Source organism: Pinus tabuliformis, chromosome 3_2, assembly GCF_031772625.1.
Source record: "Pinus tabuliformis cultivar Carrire ecotype Pingquan chromosome 3_2, CPIR1, whole genome shotgun sequence".
In the NCBI taxonomy this organism is placed as follows: domain Eukaryota; kingdom Viridiplantae; phylum Streptophyta; class Pinopsida; order Pinales; family Pinaceae; genus Pinus; species Pinus tabuliformis.
Window position 1 is genome coordinate 658,110,793 of NC_142302.1, and position 24,693 is coordinate 658,135,485.

Genomic DNA, 24,693 nt, shown 5'->3' on the forward strand with positions numbered 1-24,693 from the left:
GAGAGTGGTTTTGACCGGCGGTTGATTTTGGTCAGTCAATTTATCAACTAGTGAAGGATTTAGGGAGAGTTTCTTGTAACCAGATGGAAGTCACTGCGGTGAAGCAGGACGGTTATCCAACACCTTTTTGGCTTCATCCAAATAGGGACAAAGGTGAATGGGGTGATTCCCTTCACATAACCTACAAGGAAACTTAACTTTACCCTTGTTTCCATGAACTTTATTACCACTAGTTGATGCTGTGTCACCAACATGATCTCCAGAGGTTGATGACACAGGATGATGTGAACGGGAAGACCATTCTTTTAATATCTGAGAAATATCAGGACAATTTCGAAGAAGATGGTCTCCCGTACAAAGTTTGCATGGATATCGAACTTTGTGAGGCTTGACGGATGGTTTCTCATTAGATGTTGCATTCAAAAGCAATGGTTGCTTGGTTGTCCCTTTGCTGATTTTGCTTCTTCTTCTTCCCTTTTTTCTTCTTCTTAGCCACCTGGTTACTAGTACCAATACTTTCACCAGGCGAAGAGGAAGAAGGGGAGGAAGAAACAACCGAGGAAGAAGGCAAAGGGTCAACTGGAAGTTGATTTTGTCTAGTTGGAGGTGTACTCGATTGCGGAGAAATCATGACATTTTGAACCAAGGAGGTTGAAAACAACCATACTGGCAAGCCAATGGTAAATCCTAGAAGGGACAATCATGGAAAATTTTAGGGACGAATTTTCGCCCTTGGGCTAAATTAAGGGGTTTTATATTTTTATTTGGCGAATATTTTGTATCATAGAACATTGTTACAAATCGCCTCAAATTTATTTTATAAAAAAATTAGGTATGTAGGTTAGCCCACCTTATTTTAAGGGAGAGGGTAAAAAAAGTAAATTTAGCCCTTGAAATTAGGAGTTACAATCTTCCATTCGCCCTCATTTTCAAGAAAATGTATTTATGATAGCTATAAATAAAAATATAAATACAATGGAGGTATGGTAAATAAATAAAAGCTCTTTTTATACTTACTCCAAAGGTATGGTAAACAAATAAACTAGAGGTATGGTAAATAAATAAAACCTCTTTTTATATTTAGTCCATAACCCTCTTTCTATTTAAGAAGGCTCATAAATGAGGTTTCATTTAAGTGAATCCTATGGGCCAAATACCATATTTATAAAAGAGGTATGATAAATTAATAAAAATATAAATAAATGAGAGGTATGGTAAATAAATAAAACATTTTTTTTATATTTACTCCATTTGTCACTTTATATTTATGAACACGCAAGCGTGTAAATAAATAAAAATATAAATAAAATGGAGGTATGGTAAATAAATAAATTCTATTTTTATACTTCAAAGGTCTGGTAAATAAATAAAAATATAAATAAACTATAGGTATGGTAAATAAATAATACCTCTTTCTATATTTAGTCCATAACCCTCTTTCTATCTAAGAAGGCTCAAAAAAGAGGTTTTATTTAATTGAATCCTATGGGCCAAATACCATATTTATAAAAGAGGTATGGTAAAATAATAAAAATATAAATAAACGAGAGGTATGGTAAATAAATAAAACATTTTTTATATTTACTCCATAAACCACCTTATATTTATGAACACTCAAAAAATGTGTTATATTTAGGTGAAGCCTATGGGCCAAATTATTATTAATACCATGCAAAAAAACATTATTAACCCTAATATTAGTATTATTAAAAATAAAGATGGCACATGGTATTGACCCATGGTATTCACGTGGAATGCAGCCTATTTAAAGGGGGGAATTAAACTAGCATAGATGCATCTTTACTCTGGATCAAATATTGTGGTATGCAAACTAACATAGAGTGAAAAAATAATTGATCCCTCTCGGGGCTTGGTAGATCAAGAGTAAAAATGGATCTTGTAATTTAATGTCACTTAAACATTTTAACTTGGTTAAAATAAAAAAAAACAAAATAAAAATCAATTATTAATTTTATTAATTTTTATAAATTAATAATAGTAGTTTTTAAGCTCTAGGTTTATGTTAACCCATGGTATTGACCCATGGTAATACCATGGTATTCATGTGAGCATAGACTATTTAAAGGGGAAATTCTATCGGCTTAGATCCATCTTAATTATGGGTCTACCAAGTGCTGGGAGGGATAAATAGATTTCATCCCTCTAAGAGTGGTAGATGTGGAGTTAAGATGGATATAGGTTGGTTTTTATGATACTGAAGATATTAAATAGACTTAGGAAATTATATTGTAAAAAAAATCTTAAGGTGAATGGTTAAAGCTACATTTAGTCACTTCACAAAATTTAGTAAAAAATATTGATATCTCCATTAATATTGGTTTTTCTGATTTAACAAAAAAAAATTCAAAACAATGAAATCTTAACTCTTTTCGCATCACCCTTGCAGAAGAGAGATAGTCGCTGCCCAGATTTCCCACCATTTTTCAAACATTCTCAATATGATATCTTCATGAAAAAGTTAAGGTACTGATCTTGGATTAGTTGTTTGAAAAATATGTTGGTTTGTACAACCTTTCATTTTCTCTGCTATTCTTAGTTTGTCGTAATGATCTGTAGGGGTTGGGTCACTGCACCATATTGTCCTAAAAGGCGGAGATTGTGCACCAAAAAGGAAATTAATCCACATGTTACAACGCTGTTAAAAATGGTATGAAGGTAGTGAATTATGCTAATAAGAAATTTAGATTGGGAGAGACGTAATTAAATTTTATTATTTAATTGAAGATTTCCAATTAAAATAATAATAAATCTACATTTATATATTTATATATTGATTGGAAGGCTTCTGACAACGGTCACTTCTTTCCATTAGATCCCCTTCAGGCCTTTGGGATACCTACTACTTCATTATATTATATAGTTGGGGCTTGCTACTTGTTGCCCTGTTGGGGTAAACAAACTTGACTTCATTATATTATATAGTTGGGGCTTGCTACTTGTTGGCCTGTTGGGGTAAACAAACTTCATGGTTTTTTTATTTTATTTTATTTTTTTATCTCGCAGTTGGAGTCTATGGAATAAGAAAGAAATTTGATAGCTTGGCAAAAGTGGTAGCTTGACAAAAGTGGTAGAGAAAGCATTAATCTCTCCTACCATAACAAACATGGCCACTAAAACTTGCAACATTGTTTGTAGAAAGTGAAAATTATGTTTTTTTTTTCCACACATGTATGTTAGTATATTAAAGTTTAATGAATATGTTTTATTAGTATCATATATGGTTTCATACTTTAACAAAACATTCGCCAAGACTTCACAATGTTTTATTATTCAGTGAAAGATTTTCCAAGATCTTACAAGATTTTATAATTCAGTGAAAGATTCGCCATGACGTTACAAGATAATCTAATTTGGTGAGAGATTTGCCAAATATATATATATATATATATATATTATATTAGTGATAAAATCGCCTCCCATTTTTCCTATGTATCATGGGGATTCACCCATTTATTATACATATAAATTTATGGTGGTTCTTAAAATTTTCCCTAGGGACAATGTAGCCATATATGGAGCACCAATATTTCCAAATGGAGGAAAAGGACTAGGATTTCCATCAAAAGGAATTCCTTGATTGGTGGACTCCGGATTTGTCGCCATATGTTTCAACCCAAGATCAACTAAGGAGCGAGCGTGGAGGATGTTGTCTGCGGTCAATTAATTTTTACGACACTGGAACACAACTTTGCCTTTTCATTTTTAAAGAGTCGAGAAAAAACAAAAGATGACTCTAGTCACCTTCGATGTTTAATGAACCTGAAGGGACAAGTGCTCAGATGAACCTTTTCTTTTAAAGAGTTGAAAAGGAACAAAAGTGACTGCTTTGGAGATACTAAGCAAGAGGGTTTACCAAACTAATCACAAAACTGCAATATACACTTTGGTTGTAAATGAAAGAGAAATAACCAAGGATTTACCGTACGACAGTCAGTCTTCCTGAATGCTGTGTTCGGTGCATTGTGATCAGTAAGGCGATAGACTCAGCTTCTTAGGGATAAAGGATTTAAACCTATTGGGGTCTTCCACTATATACATGACGGTACAGGGAGCACAAGTCCGTACTAGTACTTATCAGTTCAGAGAGAAGGAATCACCCAACCTCAATGAAAATGACAACCACTAGGTTTTAAGACGCTGGAACATGTCTCTAGCCTAGACACCTCTAGATGTTTATGTTAAATTCCAATGCGTTATTAGGTTAATTGAGGTTAATTTTAGGTTGATTTTGCTTAAAACTTGCCTTTGGGTTTCACCACGAGATGTTTTCCAAAATTCCTAAGAATGCAACTAGAATGAGAAGCACTCTTTCCATTTGTTTTCAACAATGAAAATCCTAGCTACAAGGGATAGAGCAAACAAGTACTTTTTGGATCAAACAACAAAGAGCACAAACTAATGCAATTCCCTAACCATTCCTTTTAAGCACACAAACTCAAACTCTAAAATGCAATTACATGTATTTCTTTTTCTTTTCAGTTCTCCTTAATGTGAATTATGCACTAAGAAAAACTAATGCACAACGATTCAAAAACTCTTTTCACAAAAATGTCGATTTATGACATTTCTCTTAAAGGTAAAGGAAGACTAAACGACACTTTCAACTTTAAGGAAACGAAGATTTTCGACACTTTAAACGAAAATATGAATCAGATGCACAAATAGACCAATCGATTATTTTATGAAGGAAGATTTTACGACACTTCGTTTTTTGACAAAACAATCGACTGAAACTACTTTCGACAATGGACTGCAAATGATAAAACAAATACATAAACAAACATTTAACAATCCAGTCTAAATCGGGTCGAAACAAGGAAACAAAGACTGTTTTCAGAGACAAGACCTCATCTAAATCCAACAGACAATTCAAACAACTGAAAATTGACTTAAGGTTTCAGCTCCTAGATGGGAAAACTGATCCTAAAGGGATCAACGCAGGCCAGAGTGAGGGATAGTGCGATGCATCTCACTGTCTCTATGCAGAGGGTGCAATGCAGTGCACTGTGTCAGTTACAGAGGTGCGCTGATTACAGAATGACAATTTTATACTCAAAACTGACTCAATCTTCAGTGAATTGAACTTGAATTCGATGAACAGTAGAAAGGAAAGTATGTCAAAGTGTTTTAAGAGATTGATAAGCTACTATAAAGGATAGGATCGCTCCCCAGCGGAGTTGCCATTTTGTTATGGGCAAATTTAGTGTTTCTTCAAACGACTAACCCCTAGACCTAGTAGCAAGTCTAGAACAACAACTAAAGTAATTCCAATGCTTTTCCTATAGCTAACAAATAAAAGAAAGAGGAACAAAAGAACCAATCTGTATCTCTCGCTCAATCCTTCTTCCCTTTGATCGCTTTTGCCGCTCCCTTCCGTACTTAACTCGCTTGGAAGGTATCTGCACACAAGCCGAGACAGAAAACCATCAAAGCATACATATCAATCTGTTAACTAAACATATTATAGAATCGAAAGTACAATATACATCACATAACACATGAATGGGAAGAAGCATAGAACTCTTTATTAATAGAAGGAAAGATTACAACCCATTTAGATGCATGTCCGATTGAGTGTCGTCCTTCTAGCTTCAAACCCTTCTCTCCTCATGCAACAACAAATCAACATCATTACAATACTCTTACTAATCTCATTCAAACAACATTTCCTTAGCTCAAGAAGTTCCAACCTTTCCAAGCCTTTGAATGCTTGGTCCTTTTATAGCTGAATGGAGGAGGTTAAGCCATTAATGGCCCTCATGAATGCTTTTCCATAATTGGGAAGTGGTTCCATGGAGGAAGGGATCATGGATTAAGGTTCATTCATCTCCTTCCTCATCCAAAAGTGAGTTCTATCCTTCTAGAAACCTCCAGAAGCATCCATTGGATGAGGAATCCAGTGGATTCATTTCAAAAATTCGATGAATCTCGCTTAGCGCAGGTAGAACAAAGGCTAGGTGCGATGCATAGCACCTAGACAGTGCAGTTCCTGCAATGCATTGCAGGCTGATAAAGGGCCATTTGCAGTGATCTCCTTAAGGGCATTTTTTGGATGAATGGTGACATGAAACTCTTGGGAGGCAAGCATGATGTAGGTTAACTTTATTAGGGAATGAAAACAACTGAATTAGGGGTTGATGGACCCTAATAATACAGATCTGGAAGTCGGGGTTGATGTGCCCAAATTTTCCTGTAACACTCTTCCAGTTCTAGTGTTTGATGAACACTTTCTTCCCTACGAAGTGGACATCATATCCCTTGTCCTGCAACTGGGATATTGAAATTAGTTTCATACCCAATCCAGGCACATGCAATACATTTGTGACACTAGTGCTGGACCTTGACAACCTTTCTATGTCAATGGTACCTCTCCCAACTGGAGTGCATTTTGTTCAGTTTCCCATTGTTATTTGGTAGTCCATTTTCTCCTCATTGTAACTAGAGAAATACTCTCTAACTCATATCATATGAGTTGACGCTCCACTGTCTATATACTAGATTCCCTGTGATGCTAAGCTAGTTAAGCAAGCAAATTCGTTCTCCATTCTGGAAGACAATTCTGAAGCCCCTTGAATCTCAATTCTATCCATGGCAATATTGGAGGACTCTGGAAAATCTACTGGAGACATCCTGAGTATAATTCCGTGTGCTATTCACCCGGCACTGATCCACTATTATGCTACAAACCAATGTTGCACGAAGCGCCCCCCCGATTCCAAGCCCGGAAGCGCGTCCCGTGCGGAAGCACCTAGGAAGCTTCGCGGAAGCGCGCTTCCGAATTTTTTTGCTGCTTCTTGGACTTTTCGAAAGCATGGCGCTTACGTATGATTCCAGAAAAGCGTCGCGCTGTTTAGAAAATCGTTTTTTTTTTCAATTTTTTTTTTTAAATTTTAGATGAGTTTGCTTGTTGGGGGTGGCTCCACCTTGGGTTAGGGTGAGGAATGAAGGCAAAAAAAATATAAATATAGCAGATGCTCCCTCATGGTAATGTTAAATTCTCAAAGTAAAAGTGACATTCTCCTTTATTTTTCATTTTCATCATTTTACTTAAATTTTTAACATTACCATGAAATGACTCAGGATGTTTGAGAGTGGTTCCAGCCTCATTGGACTACATATGGAGAAAATAGAATTTCATATCCTATTCAAAATTCAGCAGACTTAACAGTTTTCAGGAATTCAGGATCAATGGGATTATGGCATTTCATTAGATTATATCAAGTATGAAGCTAAGTTGCACGAAACGGGGAAACGGGTACGAGTTTCCGAAACGGGAAGCGATACGAAACGCGACCTCCCCAAATTTCGGAAACGAGGAAACACGAATATATATATATTGAAAATATTTAAATATATATATATATATATATATATATATATATGTGCAATCATAAAGCATAAATGATACATTATAATTTATTACACTTAAACATTAAGATTTAATTTACATCACATTTACTCATGAATGATCACATAATGAAAATAAAAATATCGGAATATCCAAAAGCAACCTTTATTATATATCCAAATCTCAAAATTAGCCTTTATTTATATTAATATATGAGGCTGCAAGTACAATAAAGACTATAAGGTTGCAAAAGAGAGATCCAAATTAGGATTTTCTGCATCCACATCCCATTCTTTAGAAGGACCACTGTTGTATTGGGAGTCTCCTCCTACATAGTCGAACGACCTTAGTGCTCTTGATTAAATACACGTTTCATATCCTAGTACCCTACATGATCTTGATTATTGGGAGTTTCCCCTGCATAGAGGGCTTGGTTCTCTTGATTAAATACAAGTTCCATACCCTAGTACATGATAAAATCCAATGTAAACATTGCAATCCCTCCAATCCTGAAATCCTGAAAAACAAATAAGTCTGCTGGATTTTGAGTAAGATCTAAAATTCTACTTTCTCCATATGAAATCCAATGAAGGCGAAACCACTCTCAAACATCCTGAGTCATTTCATGGTAATGTTAAAAATTTAAGTAAAAGGATGAAAATGAAAAATAAAGGAGAATATCACTTTTACTTTAAGAATTTAACATTACCATGAAGTGCATATCCCTCAAACTTCCTGATGAACTGCATATCAACACTAGGGCAAAAATTCACTTTTATAACTTTAGACACGCATCTAGAAGCAACAAGAAGTCACTAACATACCCTAAAAGTAAATTAAAAAACAAATTAAAATAAAATAAAAACACAAGTTAATGAGGAAACGTGGGTCGTACGGCCCTGAAACGCGTTTCCGGCCGTACTGGCCACGTTTCCATTTCGGGAAACGTGGCAGTACGGCCAGAAACGCGTTTCACGGCCGTACCAAACGCGTTTCCACGTTTCGTACCCGTTTCCGTACGGAAACGGACCTCTATACCATGTTTCCTGCAACATAGGTATGAAGGTATGCGATTAGCACTTAATCAAGAGCACCAAGCCCTATATGTACCCTAGTGTTGGTGGTGTTAATTGTTGAACTCCTTTGTCACGCGGCACGCCCTTAGCAAAAAATTACCTTTCAATCAAGTCAAAATCATCGATCAAGCATGTTAAGCTTTTTCTACCATATTTTAAGTCTTGAATTAGGTAGTTTGATCAAAATTGGGCAATGTTGACTAATATCCCTAGATAATTGAGGTAGAGGCAAAGGCTAGACAAGAGGAGAAGAATCTAGATTCTAGATGGTTGATGCATCTAAATGGTTGATGCTCAAATAATTAATCATTAATGTACAATGGATGTTATATCTATCTTGATTTATGCAAAAATATGCATGTTTTCATGTCTTCTACAACTAATTTGGTATTTGGGATGTTTGCTTTGAGTATAAATGCAAAAAAATATAATATATATATATATTCGGCAAACGCTTTGCTTCCTAGATTTTTGGAAAATGACGCTTCCGCGTCCCCGCTTCGTGCAACAATGCTACAAACCCTCTGTGCCCATATCAATAATCTGCTCTGAGAAAAATACTGAACTTTTCACCTACTGCCTGCTGGAATTACTTCTGAACAAGTTGACCCTTCTTGCACTTTGTAATTGGAAATTCGATCCCTTGTCCAACAATTCGCGCTGCTTGGCTAGGCCTTGCACAATCCTGGAAATCGAGCTGCCAGATTCCCTCTGAATCTGGACGATTTCCTCTTTTTGCCTCTGAGCTTCCTGTTTGATCAAATTTTCTTTGATACCATGTGAAAATTTTAACTATTGCAGCAACTGGAAATTATTCTTCTAACTGATTAATTATTAAGTAGTATATTTTCTACTATAAATAATGGATAAAATCACAACTGCAATTTTCACCATAAAAACGCTGTGGAAAATAAAATGTTGGAAACTGAGAAATATAGAGCACACACAAAAGATTTGACACCATTATTTTTGTATAATTTTACCTGGAAAAACCCAATGTGGGAAAACCACTGCAACGAATGAGGGTTTTATTATTATGCAGTAGTGAGAAATTCCTTAGCACAATCTCTGGATGCCCAGCTGGCTATCCAATCAGCCAAATCTGACAAAAATAATTTGAGAGAAAATTTCTCTCACTCCACAAGTAATCCCGACACTTGGCTCCCTCTGAAAACTGGTCATCCAACCCTTGTGTAGACCTTCCTGTGCCACCTCTACGCAAACCCTCACATGTGTGGCTAGAAACCCTCTCTGATCAAGCCTTCCTACTTGTGTTTGTTGCTGGAAGTGACTCTTCGGACCTTTGGAAGACTTTCCCGACCTCTGGAAGTTGAATCAACCTACTCTCGAGCTAAAATCGAATTGCTTTGCTGAAGCTTCTGCGTAGCCTCACTGTGGAATACTCCTGTCACTTGCTACTGCCTCTCCGGAACTGGAAATCCTCCATCGGACTCACTGTCTCTGCCCCTCACTGTCTCTGCGTCCCTTCTATGGCTCGAACTATCCTTTGCTGAATCCCTACATTTGGGAAACTCGATCTCTGCCAAGGAAATCGACCTCAAGTGTGTTCTCCATCAATCCCATCGACCTCCTCTTATAATCTCCTGTTGGATCACCAACGACCACAATTAAATCCTTATCAATGGCTGAGATCATTTCTGAGTTGATCCGTGTATGTTTATAGAGAAATCTCAACTTTCTCAATTAATTGTTGTTAATTAATCATTTTTCCTAAGTTAGACTTAAGAAAATTTAATTACTGATTACTTAACTTAATTGAGCTGTTTCTAGGTGGATTTTCTAGAAATGATATATGGGTTTTGGAGTCCTAGTGTTTCTTAGCCTCTTTGACCAAAGTCAAGACTAGAACACCATTCGATGCTACAAAAATTAACATCTTCTAGGTCACGACCCACGTCTTGATCTCTATCCAACCTCGACTTGCTCTAACCAGGCCTTTATATGCCTTAACAGTCCTCTATTAGGTTTGTTCTTCCTTCAACAGTTCCTCAACCTAACTATCACTAGCTACGACTTCCCCTTGGTCATTCACTAGACCTGCTACGTCAGCGCTACTTGGTCTCTTTTCAAGCTCTCCAACCATTGCGGCTTGCCCAAGCTAGCCTCGATCACCGGATCTAGGCCGGAGGCTCCTTTTCTTGGCCCAGATTGTCACACACATGCCTACACCCTTCTTCTTTAACTTGAGTATCCTTTCCAACTCTTCAAACATACCTCAACCTCCTGCGCCCTTGGACAAATCACACAACCTCCTCTAGCTTGTTGTGGCTCTTCTAGGTGGTCCTAGGCTAAGTCCTTTTAGCCTCCTCATTATCAAGTGATGTCCTTTACACTTGATACCTTTATCCTATCCTTTGGTTGGTACAGTGTTACTTGGGAGCGGGAGCGGGAGCGGGAGCGGGAGCGAAAACGGGAGCGGGAGCGACCATTTTCAGAAGCTCCCGGTTTGGGAGCGAATTTGGGAGCGATTTTTAAAAAAATATATATTTTTTATATTTTTTAATTTTTGATACATATATGTCAACAAAAACATGTAGAATGATGAATTAGATATAAAAAACATAAAAAAACATAGATTGATCATTGAACCATATCACATCAATCATCTAGATTCTAGAAATTATAATTTTCATCAACCATGTCCACAAGTTTGTAAAATACATATTACAACTGCAACATAATGAGTCTCATGAATCATGATTCATCAAATTCAATCTTAAAGTTTCAACTTCAAGCTTTCAAAATTGAAAATTCAATATATAACATTTATCATCATTGATCACCAAAGTTGTACTTGTAAGCTAAGTTTAACGGTTAACCATTACAAGATGTAATATCTTAGATATTTCTAAGTCCTAACTTCTAACTGTTAACATTAAATGAAATGTTATAAAATGAAATATGAATAATGAAATGAAATGAAACAACTTTAGTCTTTCACGAAGCATCATATTCATAATTCACAATCATTACCAATGAGTTATAATTTCCAACTTCGAACTTCAAATTTTCATTGTCACAGTGATATATTGTTTACAAAAAATATCATTATGATATGAAAGAGTCAAGAGTCAAGAGTCAAGGACTCAAAACTCAACAGTTATGAAAACTAAAGTCTAATAGAAACTAGAAAAGACAAGTAAACTGTAAATCTACATGTGGCCCTTGCCACGAGAATCTCCAGGAGTAGAAGCAAGTCGTGGTGGTCTTCTAGGAGTCTCCCGCACAGACCGACGACCAAAACTAGAACCTCCACGTGAGGGTGTAGATGGAGGTGGCGACAACAAAGGAACAAGACTCGGACCTCGAGCACTGCTACTGGATGGTGGAGGTGGAGGTGGCATGGCTGTTGCAGCAGCTGCAACTGCTTCATCTTCATCCCTTATAAGTTCCTCTTCCAGTTCTTCAAGATGCATACCATCCTCCAAATTGTCATCCTCTGGGTGATTGTCCCAAATTCTATATGTGGGATCCTCATAAGCCCTATCACAGTAATGACTCAACAACCTCAAGTTGTAGTGCACATAAACCAAGCTTTCTGCTCGGTTTTCATTGAGTATGTCTCTTTTCACATTGTGTATGAAGCTGTAGGTGCTCCAACACCTCTCTGTAGAAGAAGTATTCACAACTTGTGATAGAACTTTTTTGCCAATTTTGGCAAAAGTCCATGGCCGCCATATGTTTCCCACCATGTGAGAGCATCAAATATGTCTCTGTCTTCCATTGCATGGAAGGTACCAAACAAACCAGTGCCACTGAAGTATCTTCCTATTTCAAAGCGCACAACTGCACATTCCTCCCTGTCAGGTATCAACTTTTCCAATGCTTGCAAATATCCACTAGTTACCTCTGCATCTAAATGGGGTTTGGTCCTAATCCCACCCCCTGGTGCAGGTTGGCCCAACCAAGATGTAGAGTTGTATTTTGGCATAAGGATATACGCTAAGCAATTTAGTGGAAGATTAAGTTTATTCCACCGCACACACACAAAATTGTGAATCATTTTGTACAAGTCGGGATCTCTGTTATGAACAATATCTTTTATTTGCCCCAACATGATATACATCTGCTCATACACCTCGCCAATCACTGGTTTGTCTATATCTGCAAACCGAATCATGTGATAAATGGGCTTGGTGAAATCCAACACTTGCCTCACACTTGTCCAAAACTGACTATCAAGAGCGGCCTCCCCCACGAGTTCAAAACCTTCCCTGTCAGCTACATTTGTAGCCCTTTCCTTTAATACCTGCCAATGTGGACTTGATACCATGCTAGCCAATGACTCTCTTTCCTTCAAAAGGCGCCTGAAGGTGAGGTAATAGCTACCAAATCTGGTCTTTCCAATCTTCAACAACTCCAATCTCGAGTGACTGCGGAAAAGGCCATGTGTATTGCTATGATTTGTAATAAATTTTATCGTTTGTTTGCCTTTCTTGTAAAAATCACCAATCCATTGGTATTGTGCATTTTTGTTCTTGATAACATCATGCATCAGAAGGTTCAATGTGTGAACCAAACATCCAGACCAAAATATGTTGGGGTATTTATCCTCAATAATTGCTCCCGCTGCCTTACAATTAGGAGCATTATCAGTGATGACTTGGATGACATTGTATGGCCCAATACGGTCAATTGTTTCAAGTAGTGCTTCTGCAATGTTGATGCCGGTCCTGAACTTGTTTGAGTAATCATGTGCAGTTAGAAAGATGGCACCACTAACAGACACATCAAGAACACTTATCAATGGCTTGCCTTTTACATTTGTCCATCCATCAGATACAATGGACACCCCATGGTCAGTCCAAGAATTTGTCATTCTATTCAAAGAATGTGATATTTTTGCTTTTTCATGATCAATTCCAACGGTTCTTGCCTTGTCATACCCAGGGCTCTTGTATCCTTTAGGGGCATCATTTATGGCAGAAACCATTTCGTGCAAATAAGGTGAGCGCAGAACATTGAATGGTATCCCACATGCATAGAGAAACCTGTAAACTTTAGAATCCACATCATTCCTACACCCCTCATCAAGGAAATCTGATATGGTTCTACGCCTTAAACCTGATGACCCTGTGCCTCCATATCCACTGCCTTGGGAAGATGCTGAAGGAGTTCTTTGTGCGTGTGATTGTGAGCTTGGTTCAAAGAAACCCCTTGATTTTCTTGATTTGTATTGGGCTTCCTCCTCTTCCCTTATCTATTTGGCTCTATCCACTACTGACACCGCTGGACAAGTTTTGATTCCTACTTGTTTGTCTCCATCCCATGGCCTTTTCCCGCAGAGGTGTTTTCTGGCATGGGTGTATGAACTTGTGTAATCATTGTTGCAATGGGGGCAATGAAATTTAGTGGTTCCACCCCCTTTCCCTGCTTTAGGCCTGTTAACATATTTCCACAATGGGGTTTGGTCTTGTTTAGTTTTATGAGAGTCATGTTCACCCTCCTCCAGCGCCTCCTCACCGGGGTTTTCATCAAATCCACTTTCTCCAGCTTCTTCATCCCCCTCTTCATTTTGGCCCCTCTGTTTCCTACTCTCCAGCACCATAATAACCATAAAAGGGACCAAGAAGAGGAAAATCCCAAGAAATATAGCCAGGTCCATGATGTTTGATATTTGTAGGGTTTTGAATTTGCAAATTAATTTAATTTATTTAGATTAATTAATTTAATAATTTTAATCTATTAATTTAATTTAGATTCATAATTTTTTTACTAAATATAGTTAATAAACTAAATTAAACTACCTAAATTACTACCTAACTAAATTAAACTAACTAAACTAACTAAATTACTAAGTTACTTACCTCTCTGCAGGCTTGCTCCTCGCTCCTCAGCACTTGCTCCTCGCTTCTCCTCGCTCCTTTGCTCTTGCTCTCCTTGCTCTGGCTCTCATACAAGTGATAATGAACTCTTTGTTTGCCCCATTGGGCTTTTAAAACATTTTTTTTTAAAAAATTGGAAAAAAATTTCGCGTTTGCGGCTTTTTTTCTGCCCGGATTGTTCCCGGCGTCGGGCGATTCGCTCCCGGAGCGATTTTTTAACATTTGGGAGCGTTCGCTCCCGAACGTTAAAATTCGCTCCGGGAGCGACGGGAGCAAACGCTCCCAATGTCGCTCCCTAAATTGGCAGGGAGCACAAATTTTTTTATCGGGAGCGCGCTCCCGACCCTCTCCCGAGCCGTTCCCGCCCGGAGCGTGGATTGGGAGCGGGAACAAGGGGGGGAGCGCTCCCCCGCAACACTGGGTTGGTATATATACTTCTCCTTTAGGTTGCTTAGGAGCCCTCTTTGTCCTACAAGTGACCCCACTTCACCACTCAACATTAAATTAGAATATTAAATTGCTTTCCTTGGGTTCCAGGCTTAGTCCTTTGGGTCAAAACCCCAAAACCCCCAAGGCTTTTCCACTCGGAAATACCTTCTGAGCTACCAAATTTCAATGCTCTCTCTTGGTGTGGAAGGTATTTCCACCACTACTTGGAAGGGGCCCTGCCTCCAAATTTGAATTGCAACCACATTCTTCTGGAAGACCTGGATCTTTGAAGACACCATGCTCCTAGAAGCCTATTGCTTCAGAGCTTCCAAAATGGTCTTTTGAACGACGAATTTCCTTGTTCCTCCAGCTCCATGTCTTTCCCTTGCATGGCTATGACTTCCTTGCATGTGCCATGGATTTTCCTCACATGATCGTGACTTTTCCTTGTATGGTGCATGACTTCCTTGCATGTACCATGACTTTTCCTTGCGTGCACCATGACTTCCTTACATCGTCCACGACTTTCCTTGCATGCACCATGACTTTCTTTGCATGGTCTATGACTTTCCTTGCATTGCTTGGAAGACTCCACTCACTCGCTCGCTTGAACCTGAGGGTTAGACTTCTGTTTGGTGGTTGAATCTCCTTTGCAATCTCCCTTTGAAGCTAGACTCCCTTTGAGTCTACACAACCTCCCCTTGGCTCACTCTGCTTTCCCTCCCGGAAAGTGCGACAACGAAACTTGTGTCTTTTCAAGGTCAATCCTGAGCTGTGGTTGAACACTTGGCCTAGTTGACTCTATCCCACCGCTACTCAACTCTGCAAGTGTCCTCATCCTCCTGGGTCAAACACCTCATATGCACATGGCTCGACTGCTGGATGTGCAACTTTGAAGCCCAACAAAAGATACTATCTCACAATCAACCTGCCATCCACATGAAGCTACCTCGTCCATGCAAAAACACTCCTGCCAAGGCACTTGAGCTGTCTCGACTTATTTTGATAAGTCCACGGAAGTCCATGAATGGTGTCAACAACATGTGTTGAAAATGTAGCGAGCAATGTCTTTTGGCTTGTGCCGTAGCCAGTGAAGATCTCGATTTGTCTTTCTCTCAAGATGAGTGTGAGCTCATGAGTTGGACTTTAGTTAGGATGAGTTCTTTCCAGTTTATTGGAATAATCATCAAGTTGGCATGCGTAGAGTTAGAGCTTTAGTTAAGTGGAAGTCTTCATCAATTTGACTACAGAATGAGGTGGCAATTACAAGTTCAGTGAGAGCAAGTTAGTCTTTAGTGTTGATTGAAGGAAGAATGAGTTAAGAACTCCAATGTTGATTGGAGAGAGAAAGAGTGTTACTCTCAGTTAACTTGTCAATTAGAACTTGAGTTCTAAATTTGAACTTGGCCTCCTTGCATGTTCAAATTGGGTCGATAAAGAGGAGGATGAAGGCACAACGAATTTAATAAGTTTGGTGCGCAAAGGTTTGTGTGACAAGACAACTCACGAGTTTGTGAGAGGAGCCTTGATTGTGGATAGTGCAGGAATCGTGTCCTAAGAAATAGGAGAAACAAGTGCGCTAGGAAATAGGAGATTGATTATGCGTAGGGCTAAGGAGTTGGGTTCCTAAGAAATAGGAGGTAGGAAGTGCGCAAGGAAATAGGGATTTCCCCTATAAAATAGGAACTGATATGTGCTAGAGAATAAGGGCTCATGTGCGCTGGGAAATAGGGATCTAGTGCGCAAGGATTAAGGAGCCTCTAGTGCACAAAGATTAGGAGAAGAGGTGCAGGATCGAGCAAGGAAGAGCGGGGTTTGCAGAGCAAAGTCAAGGAGGAGTAGAGGATTGGTTGCAAGCTAGAGGGTTGAGACCAAGCATGATCAAGCTAGTCAAGGTCAACCATATCAGCTGAGATTTGTGAGAGAAGCATAATGCTTTCTCAAGAGAGACAAATTGCTTTGTAATAGATTCAATTGCTCCAGAAAAATCAATGAAATACCACAATAAGCAAGCCAGTTTTCCTTGTTGGGTTTCCTGAGAAAAATCAGTGTGCCAATATGTGCATGTTTTTTTATCTCTGTGTTTATATTTCGCTGCTTATGAATTGTTAAGAGACTGTATCTTAGTGAAAGTTAACTAGGTTTCAGTTTTTAGTTATTCATCTAAGTAGTTGTAGAGTTTCATGGAAATTTAACATGGTATCAAAACATAGATCAGTATAAAGATGATCACCAGATTGACCAGTTAGTGGACAACACAGATCAAGCAAAAAGGCTTGTGCTAGAGTTTGAAGAGCATAGCAGTTCTTTGGATAGCAACATGATGTTCCAAGGACTAAGGTTAGATCACAGTTTAGAGGGAACCTCCAAATTCTTCTCATGGAAGGAGCGGATGTTAGTAGTGTTGGAAGATAATGGAGTGCTTGAGTATGTGAAGCAGGCAATAACTCCACCTCAACATGCTTAGCAATTGGTCCAACATAACAAGAATGACACCAAGGTGAGGAGGATCATTCTTTAGGGGATCAAAGATCATATTATCCTTCATCTCCATGAGAAGAAGACAACATATGATATACTTAAAGCCATCTTAGATCTGTATCAGGGTTTTAGTGATGCTAGGAAGCTTGCTCTCAAGGAGAAGCTGAGTATCCAGATGAGTAAAGGAGAGCCCATCATCACGTATCTTTCAAAGTTCAGTCAGGTTCTGGATGAGCTATGTGTTGTGGATGTGACTGTAGCAAATAGTGACCTTGTGAGTCTTGCGCTCTGGGAATTCATAAGTCTTGGGAGAATTTCCAGGATGCAGTAAGTGGTAAAGAGAATATTCCCAATTGGGAAAGACTATGGAGTGACTGCATTTAATAAGAGATCTGGGGAGGGACAAGAGCTGGGAGATCAGTGTCAGAATAAGACGAGGAGAACTTTGCCTAGAAGGATAAGATAACAATCTTGTTGAAATTTGGCAGCTAAGGGAGCAATTCCCTCCTTGGGGAAGCCCTTCTCACCCTAAGGAGACCTTACTAGCCCTTGGAAAAATTTAATTTGCACATGGGAAAATTATTATTTTAATGTTGGACCATGTCACATCAAAAAGTACAATTCAATCCAGAAGAGGAAATTCGTACACCACAACCACACATAAATACACATCACTTGGCATAACTTTTAGGCTTCAACACACACATTATTTCTTCTTTGTTTGGTTCGATTTGAACTGAAATTGTAGGGTTTGAGTTCACACGTCCAAAGGGGAGAGAGGGAATTTTTGTTGACGGAGTTTGACTTTTGTTTTGGCATCTTTGACCAACATTTGGATGGTTTGACTTGGATTTGGATCTGTTTTGGAGGGCCAAGTTGATTGGCAATTTAACTGAAGTTTTCTGGGCATGTTAACTAACTTTGACTGCAAATTTAAGCAAGGTTTGACCGCAGGTCTGTTGGGGTTTGACTACAGACTTCCTCTCTCCTTTAATTGAGAGTTTTGACTCTGTTTTGATTGGGTTTGACTAAAAGAAGACTGCACATTTTGATTGGTTGACCGAACTGTTTGGGAGCTGATTTGACCATGACTAGGTCTGGTTAAGGTTGCGTTGTCTGCTATTGACTTTGACCAAAAATTGCAAATTTGACTTTTATGCTCATTTTGGATTGGATATTGGTTGGCTAATTTGGTTGGTCAAGATTTTGACCTTTGACTATTTTTTGATGTACTTGGACTATGTATCTCTGTGCTAAACATTTGATGACGATTTAATACAAGAAGAATTTGGAAAGGGTTTTCCCGCTTGTGGGGTTTTTCCCTGGTCTTTGACCAAATTACTGTGTCTCTATTGTTCTTGGCTACCTTCTATTGTGCATATGGTTTACAATTCTATCTACAATTTCTTATTGTTATTGGAAGATTGAAAATGATTGGATAAAGTGATTGCTATTGAGAGAAGAAATTGTATTGAAAGAAGAAATTGTCTAAGTGATTGTTACAACATAGAACACTGGAAAATTAACATGGCATCAGAGCCGAGGTGAAGACAAGTCCAAGGAGACAAGAGCAATAACCTTTGAAAAAATCTTAGTTGCTGAAGAGTATTTGACTTGGTCAAGATGTCTACCTCATACTGCAAGGTTGAGGAGAAGTTGAATGACATCAAATTTTGCTTCTTGGAGGACCAGGTTGGAGGTGACATTCGATGAAAATGATGTCTTGGAATATGTTGAAGGAAAGGTATCTGAGTCTCCAGAAAATGCTTCTACTGCTACCAAGGCCAAGAGTAAGAAAGGTTAGGTCAAAACTAAGAAAATCATCATTGATTCTTTGAGAGACCATTTGCTTACTTATATTTTGAAAGTTGAAAAGGTATAAGGAAATGTATGAGAAGCTGGTTGGGATGTATGAAGTCAACAATTTGAATCAAATTCTTGCTTTGAAGAATCAACACAAGGACATCAAGCTGAATAAGGGAGAGACTGTTCAATCATACTTCATGAGGATATCTCAACTCAAGGATCAACCCTTGACCGCTGGTGAAGTTGCATGTAATAGAGAGTTGGTGTTGATCTCACTGGGAGGTCTTCCTCCAATATGGGAAACTTTCATCACTTCCATTAGCAACAACGACATGTTTCCTTCATTTGATGAGCCATTGGGCAAGTGCACTCAAGAGGAGACCAGGATGATTTCTAGAGGGTGAATTCAAAAACATGAAGAATGAGAACCCTCTGCACTTGTTGCTTAAAACAAGAAGAGGAAAGGAAGAGGAGGACCCTCTAATTCAAGAAAGGTTGCTCCAACATCCAGGGACTCCAATAGAAGATTTAAATAGGACAAAATTCAATGTTACAATTGTCACAAATATGGTCATTATGCTCGGGATTGCCCAGAGAATGGTAACGCTCTTAGATCCAACAACAACAATCGTGGCTACAACAACAACAGGTTCAACAATAGAAGAAGAAGAGATGCTCCTGCTAATCGTGATGGCCACCATCCTCCCAAGAGATCAACTCAAGGTATGGAAATAATGCAACTGCTACTCAATTTGAATACTTTCTTATTTCTTCTCTTTCTAGTTCCTCTCCTCCAGATTCGTTTGATATTTGGTTGGTAGATAGTGGGGCCTCTAGACACTTCACTGGTTATCGTGAAGTCCTCTCAAACTTGGATGAGAGGGAGACAAATTTGAAGATTATTCTTGGGGACAATTCTACTTACCCTGTGGAGGGGCTTTGTTCTGTTTCATTTCATTTGGATTATGGTCAAACTATACATTTACTGGATGTTCTATATGTATCGGGGTTGAAAAAAATTCTTGTGTCTATATCTGCCTTGGAGGACAAAGGAATGAATATTGTTTTTATAAATGGAAAGGTTTTTACTTGGCCTATGAAATCTCGCTTAAGGGATGCCTTCACTTTGGGATCATGTTAAAATTGGCAACTAGGGTCAAACTCCATGTGGGTCACCTTATTTATGTCTGTTGATATTTTTCCTAGATTCCTCTCGTCGAGAGGTGTAGGATTGATCTAAAGATCATCCGATTCTGACAAGTATTTATGGAGATATGAATTTATTTCTAACTACTTGACAAATTGTCAAGGTCGGCCAGCAGCTAAGTGTGTGGCACACATGCCCAACATTTCATAGAAATAGAAAAGAGGTTGAGTCATTTGTAACTCATCTCATCACTCATCTTCTCTCTCTTCTACGCATCAGATGAGCCTCTCTCTCTCACACATGTGGCTGAAGAAGGAAGACGCAGATTTCTGGTTAGGGCAGCGTTGGCTTGGGTTGACCTAGCCGCAGGTGGGAAAATTGGGTAGCGTTGACTAGCGTGGAGGCTTTCTTAGCTGCGGATTGGGTTGGGCAACCTCTCCTAGGCTAGCCGCAGTTCTGTTCAGCAACTTTGACCAGGTTTGATCACCCCTTTGACCAGCGTTGACTGTCAAGGAGCTGCTACAGGTTTGACCAGACTTTGACCAAGTGTTGACTGCTGTTTGACTGAGATTTGTGGATTGTTTTGAGCTGCTGAAGACAGCTGTTGAAGACCGAGTTCGTCAAGTTGACTAGATGTCAATCCGGCGCTGTTTTGACCAAGTTTGACTGTGCTAATTTAGGGCTCTCTACTGCTGTTATAAAATTACAGAATTTTGCTTTGTACTATTTCTCTTTGCTGAACTATTGAAGATAAAAGAAGATTTGATCAAAGGGTTTCCCTGCATTGGGGTTTGTCCTTGGCTTGCCGCCCCATCTTGTGTCTCTTGTCTTGGCTTGTTTTCTGTCGATCTTTTAATGTTCTATCTGCACTTTACTTTATGTTTATGTGATTGCTAATCTGTGGCTAATAAGAAGAAAAGAAGTAAACTACTCTAAGCATAGAACATACCATAATTTAACATGGTATCGGAGCTGAGGTGAAGACAAAGCCCAAGCAAGAGCAAGAGCAAGAGCAATCACTGAAGGCTATTAAAGCTATCTTAAAGAAGTCATGGGGTCTTCAGCACACTTCCCTGCTGAAGACAAACTCCGTGAGAAGTCTGACTATCACGGATGGAAGATGTCTCTCGATCTAACATTAGAAGAGCAGGAAGTGTTGGACCATGTGAGAGGCAGGATTGTTGAGCCTCCATCAAATGCATCTGTTGTTGCGAGGAACAAATGGACCAAGGGAGAAGTCAAAGCAAGGAAGATCATTCGGGACTCTATCGACAAGCGCCTGGTGGCCTATGTTTACGAGCTGACCACCTCCAAGGAAATCTATGATAGACTTGTGAGTCTATTTAAAGTTAATGATGCAAATCAAGTTTTGTTCCTTAGAAATAAGCTGAAGGAAATTAAGAAGGGCAAAGATGAGAGCATGCAAGCATATTTCTTAAGGATCACCGAGATCAAGAACGATCTTCTGTCTATTGGGGAAGTAATTCCTGACAGGGAAATGACACTCACAACTCTTGGAGGACTGCCACCTGAATGGTATATATTTAGGACTACTCTTCTCAACAATAACATAATTCCTGGATTTGAGGAATTGATGGCCAGATGCATTGAAGAAGAAACAAGGATGGAAGAGCTAGAAATGCCTGTACTTGAAGGTCATTCCTCTGCCTTTTCTTCTCGTGCTAAAAGAAGAAATAATTCTGGGGGTAAATTCAAAGGAAAGGCTGGACCAAAGGGTGGAAGAAAAGGAAGATGTTACAATTGCAATAAAATGGGCCACTATGCGAGGGAGTCCCCTGAAAAAAGGGACTCACACCATGACGATGATCAAAATCACACTCACGACAATCAAAGGAATGGCAGGTCCAATGGCAGAGGTAAAAGAAATGCCGGAAATCAAGGAAGAGGACAACCCTTCAAGAAGGCAAGAAACTCCAGGTATGAATCTAACGTTGTTAACAATAAGCAAGATGAATATTATCTACCAGTGGCCCTCTCTACTACTGCTCCCTCGGACTCGCTGGGAAATTGGCTTATTGATAGTGGTGCCTCAAGGCACTTCACTGGTTACAAAGAAGCTCTCTTTAATCTGGTACAGAAGGATACCAACCTGGAAATTGTTCTTGGGGACAATTCAAAATATCTTGTGAATGGCGTAGGGAATGTCACTCTTCAATTGAATTAGAGAAATAGTAAATACAATCCATTTACAAGATGTATTATATGTACCTAATCTCAAAAAGAACCTGGTGTCCATTTCAACAATGGAAGACAAAGGCTACAAGGTGGCCTTTAGCGATGGCAAGGTACGTGTATGGAAAAGAAACTTTAAAGATGCTTTCACTCTTGGATTTCGAGTTGATTCATTATATCAGGTTGGAGGAAGTCCACTGGGTGTCATGTCTTGTGACACATCTCTTCAGTCCGAACTATGGCATTAGATGTTTGCTCACCTTCATTATAAAGCTCTACCCGATGTGAGAAAAATGGTGACCGGGATGCTCGAGTTCAGATTAGAGCAAGAAGGTGTATGTCTAGGATGTGTCGAAGGAAAGCTGAAAAGGGGACCATTCCCCTCAAGCCAAAGCAAGACCTCCGATATATTGCAGTTGGTTCACTTAGACATATCCGGTATGATACCTGTGAACTCCTTGGGAGGATATTTATATTACCTCACTTTTACAGATGATTATTCTCGCAAGACTTGGATATACTTCTTGAAAAAGAAGGATGAAGTGTTCTCTTGGTTTCGGCACTTTGAAGCCTTGATCGAGAATCAGACCGAAAAGAAGATCAATATCTTAAGGACTAATAATGGGACTGAATATGAATCCAATGAGTTTCATGACTTTTGCAAAGAAGTTGGCATTAAGAGGGAGACTACTACACCATATACTCCTGAGCAGAATGGTGTGGCGGAAAGGAAGAACCGTACGATTGTGGAAGCTGTCCGTGCTATGTTCCATGATCAAAGACTTCCGAAGTTTCTATTTGCCGAAGCTGCAAATACCGCCATATATGTACAAAATCGATGCCCTCATCAAGCATTGGGTTCCAAGTCTCTTGAAGAGATGTTCACTGATAAGAAACCTGACGTATCTCATTTTAGAATTTTTGGAAGTCCTGTATATTTTCATGTGCCGAAGGAGAAAAGGAATAAATTGGGTGCATCTGGAAAGAAAGGAGTCTTCGTGGGCTATAGCGAAAATACTAAGGGCTATAGAATCTATGTGGCTGGTCAAAGGGAAGTCGAAATTAGCCATGATGTCACCTTTGACGAAGATATGGCTCTTAGCAAAGTTGACAATCTTCCTACTCTAAGGGGATCTAAAGAAGCTGACACCAGGGAACCAAAGGAAAAGGAAGATGAGACGATGCATGATGTGGAAGAACCTATGGATCGTATTGATCCTCCTTCGCAAGAGCCTTCCTCTTCTAGGAAGAGGCCTTCATGGCTTAGGGGGACACTTGATGATGCTGAAGGACACATTGCATCCAGAGGAACCTTCCGGGAAAGTAAGAAGCCGAACAAATATCAAGGATACCTAACCATCATGAGCACAATCATCCAAAATGAACCTTCGTCATTCACAGAAGCTGTCAAGTATCAAGTATGGAAGGATGCTATGACCGAGGAATATGAGTCCGTCATGAAAAACGATGTTTGGGATGTGGTCCCCAGACCCCAGGACAAAGCAGTTGTCACTTCGAAATGGCTTTACAAGATAAAGCATGTAGTTGATGGAAGTGTGGAAAAGTATAAGGTTCGTTTTGTCGCTCGTGGCTTCTCTCAGAAGGAAGGTATAGACTATGACGAGATATTTGTACTTGTTGCCCAATATACCACCATCCGCTCGATCTTAGCCCTTGCTGCTTCGCAAGGATGGAACCTACACCAGATGGATGTCAAGACTGTGTTCTTGCATGGTTTGATCAAAGAGCAAGTCTACGTGGAGCAACCCGAAGGATATGAGATTCATGATCGAGAATCTCATTTGTGCAGGTTGAAGAAAGGCCCTCTATGGGCTGAAGCAAGCACCCCGAGCGTGGTATGAAAGGATCGATAACTACTTGATGAAGCTGGGATTCACTAGGAGTGATGTCGACCCTAACCTTTACTTTAAGGTTGAAGATGACAATCCTCTCATACTGGTGCTGTACGTTGACGACCTCTTTCTAACAAGGGCAAACCCTCTCATTCACAAATGTAAGAGAGAGTTGGCTTCTGAGTTTGAGATGAAGGACCTAGGACTGATGCACTATTTCCTAGGACTAGAAGTTTGGCAGAAGCCAGGGGAGATTTTCCCATCTCAAGGAAAATATGTGGTGAAGATATTGGAGAGATTCGGTATGGTGGACTGCAGGCCCGTAACTGCCGCGATGGAGCTTGACTTCAAGAAGTTAAGCGGTAGTGTTGTCGGACCTGTTTTACGAAATGCTACCGAGTATCGTCAACTCGTCAGAGCATTGATGTTCTTGGTGAACTCTCATCTGGATATATGCTTTGCAATCAACATGTTGAGTCAACATATGGTTGAA

The 24,693-nt window shown here is 39.2% G+C and overlaps 1 protein-coding gene across 2 annotated transcripts in view; it reads left to right on the forward strand.

The window, feature by feature from the left end:
* The window catches only part of LOC149182384 (putative polyribonucleotide nucleotidyltransferase 1, chloroplastic), a 411,698-nt gene that overhangs the window by 73,912 nt on the left and 313,093 nt on the right, over nt 1-24,693 (forward strand). The window lies entirely within an intron of this gene.